Source organism: Mustelus asterias, chromosome 29 (genome assembly GCF_964213995.1).
Source record: "Mustelus asterias chromosome 29, sMusAst1.hap1.1, whole genome shotgun sequence".
Taxonomy (NCBI): domain Eukaryota; kingdom Metazoa; phylum Chordata; class Chondrichthyes; order Carcharhiniformes; family Triakidae; genus Mustelus; species Mustelus asterias.
In genome coordinates, this window is record NC_135829.1 from 24,035,294 (window position 1) to 24,052,461 (window position 17,168).

Below are 17,168 nucleotides of genomic sequence, written 5' to 3' on the forward strand. Positions count from 1 at the left end.
GAATGAGCTGCAAGCCGGCTTTGCTTTTTTTAAATTCAGGAATTTTAAAATTGCTAATTACTGCTCACCAGCTTCTGAGAGTGACAAGCACAAAAAAGCCCAGCTGTGCCAGTGAGCTGTGCTCATGATGTCTGGAACAGCGTGACTAGAAACTCCCTGATCCACTCCTCCCCCTCTGCCTGTGGGAAAGGCAAGACAGGAGACAGAATGGGGGTGGGGGGAAGATGGTTCTTCGCTGACTCGCGATTACAACACAGCTGTTTGTAGTTTCACCTCCTCTCGGTTGAAGAACGCATTTGTTTGGAAGGCTGCTGCAGGAGGCAAGGGAGGAGATTGCAGGGGCTCTGACCCAGATCTTTCATCCCACTCTCTGGCCACGGGGGAGGTCATGATGTGGAGATGCCGGCGTTGGACTGGGGTAAATACAGTAAGAGTTTTAACAACACCAGGTTAAAGTCCAACAGGTTTATTTGGTAGCAAATACCATTAGCTTTCGGAGCGCTGCTCCTTTGACGAAGGAGCACTCCTTCGTCGAAGGAGCAGTGCTCCGAAAGCTAATGGTATTTGCTACCAAATAAACCTGTTGGACTTTAACCTGGTGTTGCTAAAACTCGCTCAGGGGAGGTGCCAGAGGACTGGAGAACAGCTAACGTGGTTCTGTTATTTAAGAAGGATTGTAGCAATTAAATGAGGGAACTACAGACCAGTGAGTCTCACGCCAGTGGTAGGGAAAACTATTGGAGGAAATTCTGAAGGAGAGAATCTATTTCCATTTGGGGAGGCAAAGCTTGATCAGGGATAGTCAGTATGGCTTTGTCAGAGGGAGGTCATGCCTAACAAATTTGATGGAATTTTTTGAGGAGGTGACCAGGTGTGTGGACGAGGATACTGTAGTCGCTGTAGTTTATATGGATTTCAGCAAAGCCTTTGAAAAGGTCCCATATGGAAACTTATAAAGAAGACAAGCGCATGTGGGATATGGGTAAAATGATAAAAGTGGATTCAAAATTGGCTCAGTTTTAGGAGACAGAGGGTGATGACAGAAGGCTGCTTTCGTGGCTGGAAGCCAGTGTCTAGTGGCGTACCACAGGGATCTGTGCTGGGCCCCCTATTATTCATTATTTATATAAATGACATTAATGACTGTGGGGAGGTAGGATTCGTAAGTTTACGGATGACACAAAGATTGGCCGGGTGGTTAATCTTGGGCTACAAGAAGATATAGATGAGATGGGCAGATGAGTGGCAGATGGAATTTAACCCTGAATTTGGAAGGAGTAATTTGACAAGGAAGTATTCAATGAATGGTAGGACACTGAGAAGTTCTGAGGAACAAAGGGACTTTGGCGTGTTTGTCCACAGATCTCTGAAAGCAGAAGGGCACGTTAATAGGGTAGTGAAAAAAGCACATAGTCATAGAGGTTTACAGCGTGGAAACAGGCCCTTCGGCCCAACTTGTCCATGCCGTCATTTTTTTTTAAAACCTCTAAGCTAATCCCAATTGCCTGCATTTGGCCCATATCCCTCTATACCCATCGTACCCATGTAACTACCTAAATGCTTTTTAAAAGATAAAATTCTACCTGCCTCTATTACTACCTCTGGCAGCTTGTTCCAGACACTCACCACCCTGTGTATGAAAAAAATTGCCCCTCTGGGCACTTTTGTATCTCTCCCCTCTCACCTTAAATCTATGCCCTCTAGTTTTAGACTTCCCTACCTTTGGGAAAAGATATGGGACACTTGCCTTTATCAATCGAGGCAAAGATTCCCAAAGCTTCGGAAGTCATGTTGGAGTTATATGGAACTTTGGTGAGGCCACAGCTGGAGCACTGAGAGTGTTCTGGTTGCCACATTATAGGAAGGATGTGATTGCACTGGAGGGGGTGTGGAGGAAATTCACCAGGATGCTGCCTGGGATGGAGCATTTAAATTATGGAGAGAGGTTGGGTAGGCTTGGGTTGTTTTCGTTGGAGCAGAGAAGACTGAGGGGTGACCTGATTGAGGTGTACAAGATTATGAGGGGCATGGACAGAGTGGATAAGGAGCAGCTGTTCCCCTTAGTTGAAGGGACAGTCACCAGGGAACATGTGTCCAATGTGAGGGGCAGGAGGTTTAGGGGGGATGTGAGGAAAAACCTTTTTACCCAGAGGGTGGTGAGGGTCTGGAATGCGCTGCCTGGGAGGGTGGAGGAGGCGGGATGCCTCACATGCTTTAAAAAGTACCTGGATGATCACTTGGCACATCATAACATTCAGGGCAATGGGCCAAGTGCTGGTAGATGGGATTGGGTGGGTGGTCAGGTGTTTCTCACGTGCTGGTGCAGACTCGATGGGCCGAAGGGCCTGTTCTGCGCCGTATGATTCGATGTTTCTATGAAGTAACTGAGAGATGGGAATGGAGCCTTGTGTTTTGTGTGCTGTATCTGAGTTTGGTGTGACTGCACAGAGGGAGGTCAGAAGGAGGCTGTAGTAATTGAGCCACATGCCGGTTTGCCGTCAACAACACACTCTATTCTGCACCAAAGAGCAGGGCTTACAGCTGTGGCTTACAGCTGGATAGTCTTCACATCGGGGCCTGCAATCCCCATCTGGGTCGAGTAACAAGTTGCAGGTTAGGCCTGAATGTTATGATGTGCCAAGTGCTCATCCAAGTACTTTCTAAAGGATGTGAGGCAACCCGCCTCCACCACCCTCTCAGACAGCGCATTCCAGACCATCACCACCCTCTGGGTAAAAACATCTTTCCTCACATCCCCCCTAAACCTCCTGCCCCTCACCTTGAACTTGTGTCCCCTCGTGACTGACCCTTCAATGAAGGGGAACAGCTGCTCCCTATCCACTCTGTCCATGTCTCTCATGAACAAAAACTGACCGCTTCCCATTGGGTGAGCCTCCACTCACTTAATAAGGCAGCTCCCCCACGGGGAGATCTATTGATGATCCCCACTCCCATGGCTGTCATAACATCCCTCCCCCTTAGGTCCGTGTCACTCCCAATACCCCCACTGTGAGGACGTCCTTTCTGTTACTCGCGCTCAGTCAGAGGTCCGTCAAAGGCGGGGCTGGGTCAGGTGGTGTAAACAAACAGGGGACTTGCTTTTCCAGAGGGAGTGTTGCTGAGTTACAAATGCGGGTTCCTCCTCTGGTTCTGCTTCAGCCCAGAGACCCACTTCTTCCGCCTCCATCTTGGAGTCCATACCATCACTATGCGGAGGGGCTAATGCAGAGTGAGTTTTGAGTTGAGGGGTGGCATTGGCAGCGACTATCTTCCTCCTCAGGCAGGAACCTCCTGGCTCTGAGATGCTCCGAGTGTTTCTTTAAGATTTGTCTTACCGGGGGCTTGTCTACCGAGGGCTTGTCTACAGAGGCCATATGGGTGGAGCTGAGAAACAGGAAAGGTGTGACCCCATTAATGGGGGTGTATTATAGACCACCCAATAGTCAGCGAGAATTGGAGGAGCAAATCTGCAGAGAGATAGCAGACAACTGCAGGAAACATAAAGTTGTGATAGTTGGGGATTTTAATTTTCCATATGTAGATTGGGACTCCCATACTGTTAAAGGTCTAGACGGGATAGAGTTTGTAAAATGTGTTCAGGAAAATTTTCTAAATCAATATATAGAGGTACCAACTAGACAGGATGCAATATTAGATCTCCTATTAGGAAACTAGTTAGGACAAGTGACGGAAGTGTGTGTAGGGGAACACTTTGGTTCCAGTGATAATAACGCCATTAGTTTCAACTTGATCATGGATAAAGATAGATCTGGTCCTCGGGTTGAGGTTCTAAACTGGAAAAAGGCCAAATTTGAAGAAATGAGAAAGGATCTAAAAAGCGTGGATTGGGACAGGCTGTTCTCTGGCAAGGATGTGAATGGTAAGTGGGAGGCCTTCAAAGGAGAAATTTTGAGAGTGCAGAGTTTGTATGTTCCTGTCAGGATTAAAGGCAAAGTGAATAAGAATAAGGAACCTTGGTTCTTGAGGGATATTGGAATTCTGATAAAGAAGAAGAGAGAGATGTATGACATGTATCGGCAACAGGGAGCAAATAAGAGGCTTGAGGAGTATAAAAAGTGCAAGAAACTACTTAAGAAAGAAATCAGGAGAGCTAAAAGAAGACATGAGGTTGTTTTGGCAGACAAGGTGAAGGATAATCCTAAGAGCTTCTACAGGTATATTAAGAGCAAAAGGATAGTAAGGGATAAAATTGGTCCTCTTGAAGATCAGAGTGGTCGGCTATGTATGGAACCAAAAGAAATGGGGGAGATATTAAATGGGTTTTTTGCATCCGTATTTACTAAGGAAACTGGCATGGAGTCTATGGAAATAAGGCAAACAAGCAGGGAGATCATGGAACCTATTCAGATTAAAGGGGAGGAGGTGCTTGCTGTCTTGAGGCAAATCAGAGTAGATAAATCCCCAGGACCGGACAGGGTATTCCCTTGGACCTTGAAGGAGACTAGTGTTCAAATTGCAGGGGCCCTGGCAGATATATTTAAAATGTCGGTATCCACGGGTGAGGTGCCGGATGATTGGAGGATAGCTCATGTTGTTCTGTTGTTTAAAAAAGGCTCAAAAAGTAATGCGGGAAATTATAGGCCGGTAAGTTTGACGTCAGTAGTAGGTAAATTATTGGAAGGAGTATTAAGAGATAGGATCTACAAATATTTGGATAGACAGGGACTTATTAGGGAGAGTCAACATGGCTTTGTGCGTGGTAGGTCATGTTTAACCAATCTATTAGAGTTTTTCGAGGAGATTACCAGGAAAGTGGATGAAGGGAAGGCAGTGGATGTTGTCTACATGGACTTCAGTGAGGCCTTTGACAAGGTCCCGCATGGGCGGTTAGTCAGGAAGGTTCAGTCGCTAGGTATAGTGGGATAGTTAGAATGGTCTAGTGGGCACATGAGTGGCGCAGGCTTGGAGGGCCGAAGGGCCTGTTCCTGTGCTGTATTGTTCTTTGTTTTTTGTATACATGGAGAGGTCGTAAATTGGATTAGACATTGGCTCAATGGAAGAACGTGATGTGGAGATGCTGGCGTTGGACTGGGGTAAATACAGTAAGAAGTTTAACAACACCAGGTTAAAGTCCAACAGGTTTATTTGGTAGCAAAAGCCACACAAGCTTTCGGAGCTCCAAGCCCCTTCTTTTTCAGGTGAGTGGAGGATAGCTCATGTTGTTCCGTTGTTTAAAAAAGGCTCAAAAAGTAAGACTCACCTGAAGAAGGGGCTTGGAGCTCTGAAAGCTTGTGTGGCTTTTGCTACCAAATAAACCTGTTGGACTTTAACCTGGTGTTGTTAAACTTCTCAATGGAAGAAGCCAGAGAGTGGTAGTGGAGGATTGCTTCTCTGAGTGGAGGCCTGTGACTAGTGGTGTGCCACAGGGATCAGTGCTGGGTCCATTGTTGTTTGTCATCTATATCAATGATCTGGATGATAATGTGGTAAATTGGATCAGCAAATATGCTGATGATACAAAGATTGGAGGTGTAGTGCACAGTGAGGAAGGTTTTCAAAGTTTGCAGAGGGATTTGGACCATCTAGAAAAATGGGCTGAAAAATGGCAGATAGAGTTTAATGCAGACAAGTGTGAGGTATTGCACTTTGGAAGGACAAACCAAGGTAGAACATACAAGGTAAATGGTAGGACACTGAAGAGTGCAGTAGAACAGAGGGATCTGGGAATACAGATACGTAATTCCCTAAAAATGGCATCACAGGTAGATAGGGTCGTAAAGAGTGCTTTTGGTACATTGGCCTTTATAAATCAAAGTATTGAGTATAGGAGTTGCAATGTTATGGTGAGGTTGTATAAGACATTGATGAGGCCGAATTTAGAGTATTGTGTGCAGTTTTGGTCACTTAATTACAGGAAGGATATTAATAAGGTTGAAAGAGTGCAGAGAAGGTTTACAAGGATGTTGCCGGGACTTGAGAAACGGAGTTACAGAGAAAGGTTGAATAGGTTAGGACTTTATTCCCTGGAGCGTAGAAGAATGAGGGGAAATTTGATAGAGGTGTATAAAATTATGATGGATACAGAAAGAGTGAATGCAAGCAGGCTTTTTCCACTGAGGCTAGGGGAGAAAATAACTAGAGGACATGGGTTAAGGGTGAGGGGGGAAATGTTTAAAGGGAATATTAGGGGGGGCTTCTTCACGCAGAGAGTGGTGGGAGTGTGGAATGAGCTGCCGGATGAAGTGGTAAATGCGGGTTCACTTTTAACATTTAAGAAAAACTTGGACAGGTACATGGATGAGAGGGGTGTGGAGGGATATGGTCCAGGTGCAGGTCAGTGAGACTAGGCACAAAAATGGTTTGGCACAGGCAAGAAGGGCCAAAAGGCCTGTTGCTGTGCTGTAATGTTCTAGGGTTCTATGGTTTTATCCTGAACTTTGACCTTGTAAAATCCTGGTCCCATTTTCTCCCTCATGATTCCAGAGACCCATCTGGGGTTGTCCCTGAAGGTTCTCATGTGAACCAGATCACCTGTTGTGATGATACTGGGGGCTGCTTGAAGAGGCAGTGTTTTGTTATGAGTGGATTTGTTTGGAAAACATGTAGCAGATGAGGAGAATGCAGGATAGATAATAACTGATTTTATATAGGAATGTGTAACTATGTAGAGTTAATGGACCTTTTGTTTTGTCTTGGGATTTCAAACTTGGTATACAGAGTCATGTGGTTAATGGGAGGAACTAAACTTGCAGGGAAGAAATACTGTTTAAGTTTCATTTTAAAAAAATACAAGCAGTTGCTGCCTGGGCTGCTTGAGGAAAACAGTGTTTCTCTATCTCTCTCGAGACTTTCTGAAAGCTCCAAAGTCTGGTGACTTAAGTCGCAGCAAGTATTCCTGTGTTTTCCTAACTAATTATAAAGAGCAGGTTTAAGTTTATAAGAGGAATGTTGTTTGAGTTGGAACTCATAGTGATAGGTTAGGACTTGTATCTTGTCATGTTTAAGAATTGTTCAATTGTTAAAAGTTAAGCAAACCATTTGTTATAGTTAAACTGTGTTATTAAATAAAGTTTGTTTTGATTAATTCCCAGTTTCAGTAGAATCACACCTGGAATGAAACACCTTATCCTCACACTACTGGCAGTATAGAAACTTACTGGGATCCATTCCGGCTTCACTATATACCTTGGCATTTCAGACCTGGTACCCTAACACTGTCCTCGCTGAATCACAGTTTCTGTTTTGGTTTTCCTGTTGGGACTCCACGCTCTCCTCTAAGTTTAGGGATATCAGGCTCAAGCTGGGGGCTTCTCGAGCTCACTCCAGCTGGAGGCTGCTAGGGGCCCTCGGGCACCCATCGGGGGGAGGGTGAGCAGGTCCACAACCCAGGGCCGACCACCCCGGTGACTGTGGGAGTATCTGGCCCATCCTGATCTCCTCTTCCTGTAACCCTTCAGCTCCACAGGCTGAGGAGGGTGGCACTGCCACACAGCAAGAGCCCGAAAGCAGGCCAGGGACTCCCAGGTCGCAGCCCTCCAGAGGACACCCGCTAAAATCCTCACAGACAACAGAGCATGTCTGATCGCAGGCTGCCTCCACCTCCGCTGTGCATGCTGCGGGTACAGCAAGACATAGCGGCAGGGTTAGAAAGGTTAAGATGGACACCACATGGGTACGGGTGTTAATCACTTGTACAAAATGTTAATTAGTGTAAATAAACTCCCACCCATGTCACCCTGTTGGTGGCTCCTGCTTATGATGAGCTATGTTCCTGTCAGTCTGAAATGAAAGCTTGGTTCCTGCACAAGATACTGGCAGAGTTCTTGGTGCAGGGCCTCCTCCCTGTGCATGTACAAGTTTCCCCGCACACTGATGCTCTACCTTCACAGGCACTGGACACAGCAGCTGTCCCTGTATCTCGATAGAACTGATCAGAATGTCCTGGCTCCTGGGCTGATATCACAGAGTTCCCTCATTCTCGCTGTGTGCTCTCTGCGATACAGAATCTCTATGGTCTGCTCCACCCAAGAGCCAGTTGCAATGTCAGGCCTAGGGCCACTGACACTTTTCTTCTTCTTCTCTCTGGCCGATAAGCAATGAGGCAGATAGTGAGATCACCAGACTCCATCTTATTGGTGCTCTCCTCACTGCAGCCTCAAAGAGAGGGATGTGAGGCTCTGCTAAGCCCCACTCTTTGTCAGATTATCGCCTGGAGCTGCCTCTCGAGGCTGCTTACAACTTGCTGCAGAGTCCTGGCCCCACAATGCCTAGTGCTTTGTTCACCTGATGGTTGAGCAAAACCCCACATCACGTGACTGAGTGGCAACAGTTTTGGCCAATCGCCTGTATCCCAAGTTAAGCCATCGTCCTAACCTACACTCCAGCACTTGTAGAAATGTAGAAGCTGGGAGCAGAAGGAGGCCATTTGGCCCTTTGAGCCTGATCCGCCATTCATTACGATCATGGCTGATCGTCCAACTCAATAGCCTGATCCTGCTTTCTCCCCATAACCTTTGATCCCATTCGCCCCAAGTGCTGTATGCAGCATAGAATCTGTGCTCTGCTTGGACCATGAGGGTTACTTATCAATCGGTATTTTAACATCGAGCAGGGAATTAGGAATGCATCCTTCAGTCATTTCTCCATGGTCACCTTTCCATGGGGATGTTTGAGCTTGCCCAGTCACCCAATGTTTCTACAAAACTGTCGCACTCGCTCGATTGGAAGTCTGTGCACAAGAGTTGAAGTGCAGAGCAGCAGCCATTGGCACTCACACACATTAGTGTTGCTTGAGTGGGCACAATTGTTTGACGAGCCTGAGTCCAAGCATGTCAATTGAGCTCAAACTAAACGATCTCAGCTGCGGCAGAGTCCTCACTTCTTTTAACATGTTTTTCCATTATCCGCGCCACTGTCTTTATTCCCCCCTCCCTTTGCACCCCACTCGGTGTTTGCGTACAACTTCCAGTTTGTGCTGTCTTGACCTGCCCGCCACCACCCACCCCGCCCCCGCCCTCTTCACGTTGCACTTGGTTGTGTGTACTCAATGCTGAGTTCCCCACAGAGTTCACATCGCCAGGTATGCTCCTTGTGAAACCAGGTGTACATTGGTGCAATCTCAGAATGGTGCAAAGTGTGATTTGAATTTGACGTAGGGGTCGGCGGGGGGGATATTATTCCAGCCTGTGGCTGTTTTGAAACACTCTCGGGAGTGCCTTTTCCGAGTCTTTACGTCGCTCGTGGGATGTTTTGTTACCTCCAGCATTACCACAGGCCAAAGGCTGGGCTGTACCAATCTGAATTGAGGCTGGGACAGTACCAGTTTGATGTTTGCACTGATCTTGTGTCCGGACTAGCTCTTATTAGTTACCATGGGCGGCGTCCATTCGAGGAAGCGTGAGACTGGGCACGACAGGTCAGCACAGTAAGAAGTCTCACAACACCAGGTTAAAGTCCAACAGGTTTATTTGGTAGCAAATACCATAAGCTTTTGGAGCTTGCTGCTCCTTCGTCAGATGGAGTGGTCTCTGTTCTCCAACAGTGCACAGACACAGAAATCAAGTTACAGAATACTAATTAGAATGCAAATCTCTACAGTCAGCCAGGTCTTAAAAGGTACAGATAATGTGGTAGGAGGGAACATTAAACACAGGTTAAAGAGATGTGTATTGTCTCCAGACAGAACAGCTGGTGAGATTATGCAAGACCAGGGGCAAGCTGTGGGGGTTACTGATAATGTGACATAAATCCAACATCCCGGTTTAGGCCGTCCTCATGTGTGCGGAACTTGGCTATCAGTTTCTGCTCAGCGACTCTGTGCTGTCGTGTGTCGTGAAGGCCGCCTTGGAGAACGCTTACCTGAAGATCCAAGGCTGAATGCCCGTGACTGCTGAAGTGCTCCCCCACAGGAAGAGAACAGTCTTGCCTGGTGATTGTCGAGCGGTGTTCATTCATCCGTTGTCGCAGCGTCTGCATGGTTTCCCCAATGTACCATGCCTCGGGACATCCTTTCCTGCAGCGTATCAGGTAGACAACGTTGGCCGAGTTGCAAGAGTATGTACCGTGTACCTGGTGGATGGTGTTCTCACGTGAGATGATGGCATCCGTGTCGATGATCCGGCACGTCTTGCAGAGGTTGCTGTGGCAGGGTTGTGTGGTGTCATGGTCACTGTTCTCCTGAAGGCTGGGTAGTTTGCTGCGGACAATGGTCTGTTTGAGGTTGCATGGTTGTTTGAAGGCAAGAAGTGGGGGGTGTGGGGATGGCCTTGGCGAGATGTTCGTCTTCATCAATGACATGTTGAAGGCTCCGGAGGAGATGCCGTAGCTTCTCCGCTCCGGGGAAGTACTGGACGACGAAGGGTACTCTGTCCACCGTGTCCCGTGTTTGTCTTCTGAGGAGGTCGGTGCGGTTTTTCGTTGTGGCACGTCGGAACTGTTGATCGATGAGTCGAGCGCCATATCCTGTTCTTATGAGGGCATCTTTCAGCGTCTGGAGGTGTCTGTTGCGATCCTCCTCATCCGAGCAGATCCTGTGTATACGGAGGGCTTGTCCGTAGGGGATGGATTCTTTTACGTGTTTAGGGTGGAAGCTGGAGAAGTGGAGCATCATGAGGTTATCCGTGGGCTTGCGGTATAGTGAGATGCTGAGGCGACCGTCCTTAATGGAGATGCGCGTGTCCAAGAATGCAACCGATTCCGGAGAGTAGTCCATGGTGAGTCTGATGGTGGGATGGAACTTGTTGATGTCATCATTTAGTTGTTTCAGTGATTGCTCACCGGTACTCTACACTCTACACCAGCATCCCCCACGATAATGGCATTGCTGCAACGGCCTCAGTACTCAATGCCGTCAACTGCCAGTTTCCAGATGCAATTTTACAACTCATCCGCTTCATCCTGGACCACAATGTCTTCACCTTCAACAACCAGTTCTTCATCCAGACACACGGAACAGCCATGGGGACCAAATTCGCACCTCAATATGCCAACATCTTCATGCACAGGTTCGAACAAGACTTCTTCACCGCACGGGACCTTCAACCGATGCTATACACTAGATACATTGATGACATTTTCTTCCTTTGGACTCATGGTGAACAATCACTGAAACATGGGAATGGATGCAGTGGAATTTAAAAAGCACCTCCACATGTCACAGCCAGTGACTGACATTTGGTGCATTGTCGTTCCATCCACTTTGCACAACAAATGAATTCAACTGTTAATGTGGCCAAGCTTTGTCGGGTGAGGGAGGAGTGTGCTGGTTTGAGCTCTGGGAGAATGTCCTCAACAATCTCACTGAAACTCTGCTCGTTGCTGCTTGCTGATCCTAACTGTGTGCTGATTGGTTGCGAGGATTTTTATATTCCAACAAAAACTGCAATTCAAGTGTCGCTGTTCGCTGTAAAGCACTTTGAAATGTCCGGTAGTTATGGAAGGTGCGACATCCCTCCCTTCCTTCCTCCCCTCCTCCCCGCCCTCCTCCCGGCCCCCCTCCCCCCTCCCATTCCCTCCTCCCCCTCCCCCCCCCCCCCCCTCCCTCCCTCCTCCCCCCTCCCTCCCTCCTCCCCCTCCCTTTCCCTCCCTTTCCCTCGGGGATTGGGGTCTTGGGTTTCACATGCCATACAAGTTCAGACTGACAATGCAGCAATGACTGAAACGTGTTTGCTTTGGGCTGCTTTCTGTGCTGTGTGGGGAGTATTGAGTGTAGCACAGAGCAGTGCCTGATCCACCACACTGATTTGCTGAGGGAAGGGGAAGGGTTAATACTTTGGGATTCCCCATGTTTGACGGGTCAGGCTGTGGAAGAGAGCGATTTCTGGATGTCTTGTGCATGCGGGAGCAGTGATGAAACCTCGAGAGGAAAGCAATTTTGGAAAATTCTCTGGATTTATAACGTGTTGCATTCACATCTGGCACAAAGACAGCGCTAGGAAGATGAACGCATGTTGGAGACGTCCACTAATCTGTACCGGCTGCTGCTTATAAATCGCTGTTGGCTGGGTGTTAGCTTTCCTGATATTTCCAACCAGCAGCTTGCTGCTTTTGATACAACGGGAATGTCTCTGGATTCCAGAGGCCCAGGCTGATACTCTGGGGACATGGGTTCAAATCCCACCACAGCAGCTGGAGGAATTTAAATTCCATTAATAAAATCTGGAATTGAAAGCTAGTCTGTGATGGTGACCTTGAAACAATCATCACCTGTCACAAAAACCCATCTGGTTCACTAATGTCCTTTAGGGAAGGAAATCATAGGATTTTAACAGTGTAGAAGAGGCCATTCGGCCTATCGAGTTGGCACTGACTCTCTGAGAGAGCATCTTACCCAGGCCCACCACCCCCCACCCTACACCTGTAATCGCTCACATTTAGCACGGCCAATCCACCTAACTAGCACGTCTTTCGGTCTGTGGGAGGAAACCAGAGCACCCGGAGGAAACCCACGTAGACACGGTGAGAACATGCAAACTCCACACAGACAGTGACCTGAGGCTGGAATTGAACCCGGGTCCCTGGCGCTGTGAGGTAGCAGTGCTAACCACTGTGCCACCATGCTGCGCCTTACCTGGTCTGGCCTACACTTGACTCCAGATGCACAGCAATGGGGTTGGCTCTTAACCACCCCTGAAATGGGTGAGTGAGACACTCAGTTCAAGGGGTAATAAACGCTGGTCATGCCAGTGACACCCACATCCCAGGAAAGAATAAAGAAAATAAGTATCTGAGCAGCAAACCTACTGAACAGCTGGGATGATGAATAAACATTGAAAGGCCTTAGACCACATCTGGAATACGGTGTGGAGTTTTGGTCACCTTATTTAGGAAAGGATTTACTTACATCAGCAACAGCTCTGGGAATGTTGAGACTGGATCGATTCCTGGGATGAAGGGTACCTTATGAGGAAAGATTGAGAAGTTTGAGCCTGTGTCCACTGGAGTTTAGAAGATTGGTGATCATATTGAAACATAGAGGGTGGCACAGCGCCAGTGACCCGGGTTCAATTCCAGCCTTGGGCCACTGTCTGTGTGGAGTTTGCACGTAGAACATAGAACATAGAACATAGAACATTACAGCGCAGAACAGGCCCTTCGGCCCACGATGTTGCACCGACCAGTTAAAAAAAAACTGTGACCCTCCAACCTAAACCAATTTCTTTTCGTCCATGAACCTATCTACGGATCTCTTAAACGCCCCCAAACTAGGCGCATTTACTACTGATGCTGGCAGGGCATTCCAATCCCTCACCACCCTCTGGGTAAAGAACCTACCCCTGACATCGGTTCTATAACTACCCCCCCTCAATTTAAAGCCATGCCCCCTCGTGCTGGATTTCTCCATCAGAGGAAAAAGGCTATCACTATCCACCCTATCTAAACCTCTAATCATCTTATATGTTTCAATAAGATCCCCTCTTAGCCGCCGCCTTTCCAGCGAAAACAATCCCAAATCCCTCAGCCTCTCCTCATAGGATCTCCCCTCCATACCAGGCAACATCCTGGTAAACCTCCTCTGCACCCTCTCCAAAGCCTCCACATCCTTCCTGTAATGTGGGGACCAGAACTGCACACAGTACTCCAAGTGCGGCCGCACCAGAGTTGTGTACAGTTGCAACATAACGCTACGACTCCTAAATTCAATCCCCCTACCAATAAACGCCAAGACACCATATGCCTTCTTAACAACCTTATCTACTTGATTCCCAACTTTCAGGGATCTATGCACACATACACCTAGATCCCTCTGCTCCTCCACACTATTCAAAGTCCTCCCGTTAGCCCTATACTCAACACATCTGTTATTCCTACCAAAGTGAATTACCTCACACTTCTCCGCATTAAACTCCATCCGCCACCTCTCGGCCCAACTTTGCAACCTGTCTAAGTCTTCCTGCAAACTACGACACCCTTCCTCACTGTCTACCACACCACCGACTTTGGTGTCATCAGCAAATTTGCTAATCCACCCAACTATACCCTCATCCAGATCATTAATAAATATTACAAACAGCAGTGGCCCCAAAACAGATCCCTGAGGTACACCACTTGTAACCGCACTCCATGATGAATATTTACTATCAACCACCACCCTCTGTTCTCCCCATGTCTGTGTTGGTTTCCTCCGGGTGCTCTGGTTTCCTCCCACAGTCCAAAGATGTGCAGGTTAGGTGGATTGGCATTGATAAATTAACCCTTAGTGTCAGGGGAATTAACAGGGTAAATATATGAAGTTACGGGAATAGGGCTTGTGGGGGATTGTTATTGGTATAGGCTTGATGGGCCGAATGGCCTCCTCTGCACTATCAGGATTCAATAATTCGTAGAAGCTTTTGAAAGGATTTGATAGCGTGAATGTTGAAAGGATGTTTCCCCTCGTGGGAAAGACTAGAACGAAGGGACAAAGATTAAAAATTAAATTTCTCCTATTTCAGTCCGAGATGAGAAGAATGTTTTTCTCTGAGGGTGGTTGGTCTGTGGAATTCTTTTCCCAGAGAGCAGTGGAGGCCGGGGTCATTGGATATACTCAGGGCTGAGTTAGACAGAGTTTTGATGATGAGTGGGTCGAGGGTTGAGTGGGGAAGGCAGGAGAATGGAGTTGAGGTCACAATCAGATGGGTCATGGTTGTATTGAATGGGGAAGCAGGTAGAGGGGCCGAATAGCCGGCTCTTTGGATCCTTGAGCAGCTGCTGAAGCGTAGAGCTGGAAATCCCCCAATCACTTGGGTAAGGGTTTGCCTCTTCTGTAAAACACGAACAAAAAAAATTCAGCACAAGACAGGCCATTCGGCCCAACGGGTCCACCCCAGCATTTAAACTCCACATGAACCTCCTCCTACCCTGCCTCATCTCTGCCTCATCTCCTCCCTCTCTGTCCCCCTCCTTCTCCCTCTCTGTCCCTCACCTTCTCCCTCTCTGTCCCTCACCTTCTCCCTCTCTGTCCCTCACCTTCTCCCTCTCTGTCCCTCACCTTCTCCCTCTCTGGTCCCCCGCCTTCTCCCTCTCTGTCCCTCACCTTCTCCCTCTCTGTCCCTCACCTTCTCCCTCTCTGTCCCTCACCTTCTCCCTCTCTGTCCCTCACCTTCTCCCTCTCTGTCCCTCACCTTCTCCCTCTCTGTCCCTCACCTTCTCCCTCTCTGTCCCTCACCTTCTCCCTCTCTGTCCCCCACCTTCTCCCTCGCTGGTCCCCCACCTTCTCCCTCGCTGGCCCCCCACCTTCTCCCTCTCTGGTCCCCCACCTTCTCCCTCTCTGGTCCCCCACCTTCTCCCTCTCTGGTCCCCCACCTTCTCCCTCTCTGGTCCCCCACCTTCTCCCTCTCTGGTCCCCCACCTTCTCCCTCTCTGGTCCCCCACCTTCTCCCTCTCTGGTCCCCCACCTTCTCCCTCTCTGGTCCCCCACCTTCTCCCTCTCTGTCCCTCGCCTTCTCCCTCACCTTCTCCCTCTCTGGGTCCCTACATTCCAGCTGATGCATCGCTGGACCTGCTCCATTGAAGCCAGGGCCTATCACATTCTCTGTTTTCTGGGCTGAGATATTTAGGAATATTGCAGTTGCATCGAGGATATAATAATTTCCACAAATTCCCTGCTTGAGTGTTGCAGAAACCGTGTTTTACAGCAATCAATAATCACTGGATAAAATCATTAATCACTGCCTTTTTTCAACATTTCTTCCAGCTGTGATCTCAGGACAGAAGCCAAAGGATTAACGTCTCCGGATTGAGGTGAGACTTCTTTCTAATCTACCCTTCACATTCAATACTCTGCCTGCAAGGCCACATCTCCATTGGTTCCCCACCTTTGTTGGGGAGATTTTTAGGAATTGAATAATCTTCATGCAAGGCCTAAGAGTGATGACTGGCCACATGCTCAGTGTGAATCATCATTAAAATCTCCCTCAACCACCCAGCAGTTAGATATACGGCGCAGAAACAGGCCATTCGGCCCAACCAGTCTCTGCTCATCTTGGATCTTGTCGCATTTTTCCTGATCAATCAATCATCGTAACTGTCCATTCACTTCTCATTTCACCCACTCGGGTGGCACAGTGGTTAGCGCTGCTGCTTCACAGCGCCAGGGACCCAGGTTCGATTCCCGGCTCGGGTCACTGTCCGTGTGGAGTTTGCACGTTCTCCCTGTGTCTGCGTGGGTTTCCTCCGGGTGCTCCGGTTTCCTCCCACACTCCAAAGATGTGCAGGTTAGGGTGATTGGCCATGCTAAATCGTCCCTTCATGTCAGGGGGATTAGCAGGGTAAGTATGTGCAGTTATGGGGATGGGTGGGACTGTTGTCGTCATTTCAGGCTCGATGGGCTGAATGGCCTCTTTCTGCACTGTAGGGACTCAATGATCTCTGATTAATGATCTCACTCGCTGTGGAAGTGAGTCCCAGATTCTCCCCATTCCCTTTGATTTGATTTATTATTGTCGCATGTATTGGGATACAGTGAAAAGTATTGTTTCTTGCGTGCTATACAAAGCATACCGTTCACAGAGAAGGAAAGGAGAGAGTGCAGAATATAGTGTTACAGTCGTAGCTAGGGTGTAGAGAAAGATCAACTTAATGCAAGGTAATTCCATTCAAAAGTCTGACAGCAGCAGGGAAGAAGCTGTTCTTGAGTCGGTTGGTACGTGACCTCAGACTTTTGTATCTTTTTCCTGATGGAAGAAGGTGGAAGAAAGAATGTTCGGGGTGTGTGGGGTCCTTAATTATGCTGGCTGCTTTTCCGAGGCAGTGGGAAGTGTAGACAGAGTAAATGGATGGGAGGCTGGTTTGAGTGATGGACTGGGCTTCGTTCATGACCCTTTGTAGTTTCTTGCGGTCTTGGACAGAGCAGGAGCCATACCAAGCTGTGATACAACCAGAAAGAATGCTTTCTGTAAAAGGTGGTGAAAGTCATAACGGACATGCCAAATTTTCTTAGTCTCTTGAGAAAGTAGAGGGGTTGGTGGGCTTTCTTAACTATAGCATCAGCATGGAGGGACCAGGACAGGTTGGTGATCTGGACACCTAAAAACTTGAAGCTCTCAACCCTTTCTACTTCATCCCCATTGATGTAGACAAACTAAGGATCAGTTTAGCATGGCCAATTAACCTAACCTGCACATCTTTGGACTGTGGGGGGAAACCAGAGCACCCGGAGGAAACCCAGGCAGACATGGGGAGAACGTGCAAACTCCACACAGGCAATCAGCTGAGGCTGGAATTGAACC

The 17,168-nt window shown here is 48.1% G+C and overlaps 1 protein-coding gene across 6 annotated transcripts in view; it reads left to right on the forward strand.

The window, feature by feature from the left end:
• Positions 1-17,168, forward strand: part of LOC144480588 (talin-2) — a 410,923-nt gene that overhangs the window by 111,260 nt on the left and 282,495 nt on the right. For all 6 annotated transcript variants that reach the window (XM_078200210.1, XM_078200216.1, XM_078200214.1 and 3 more), the window contains exon 2: positions 15,635-15,681. The gene's annotated coding sequence lies outside the window, so the exon portion shown is untranslated. The remainder of the gene's footprint in view (positions 1-15,634; positions 15,682-17,168) is intronic.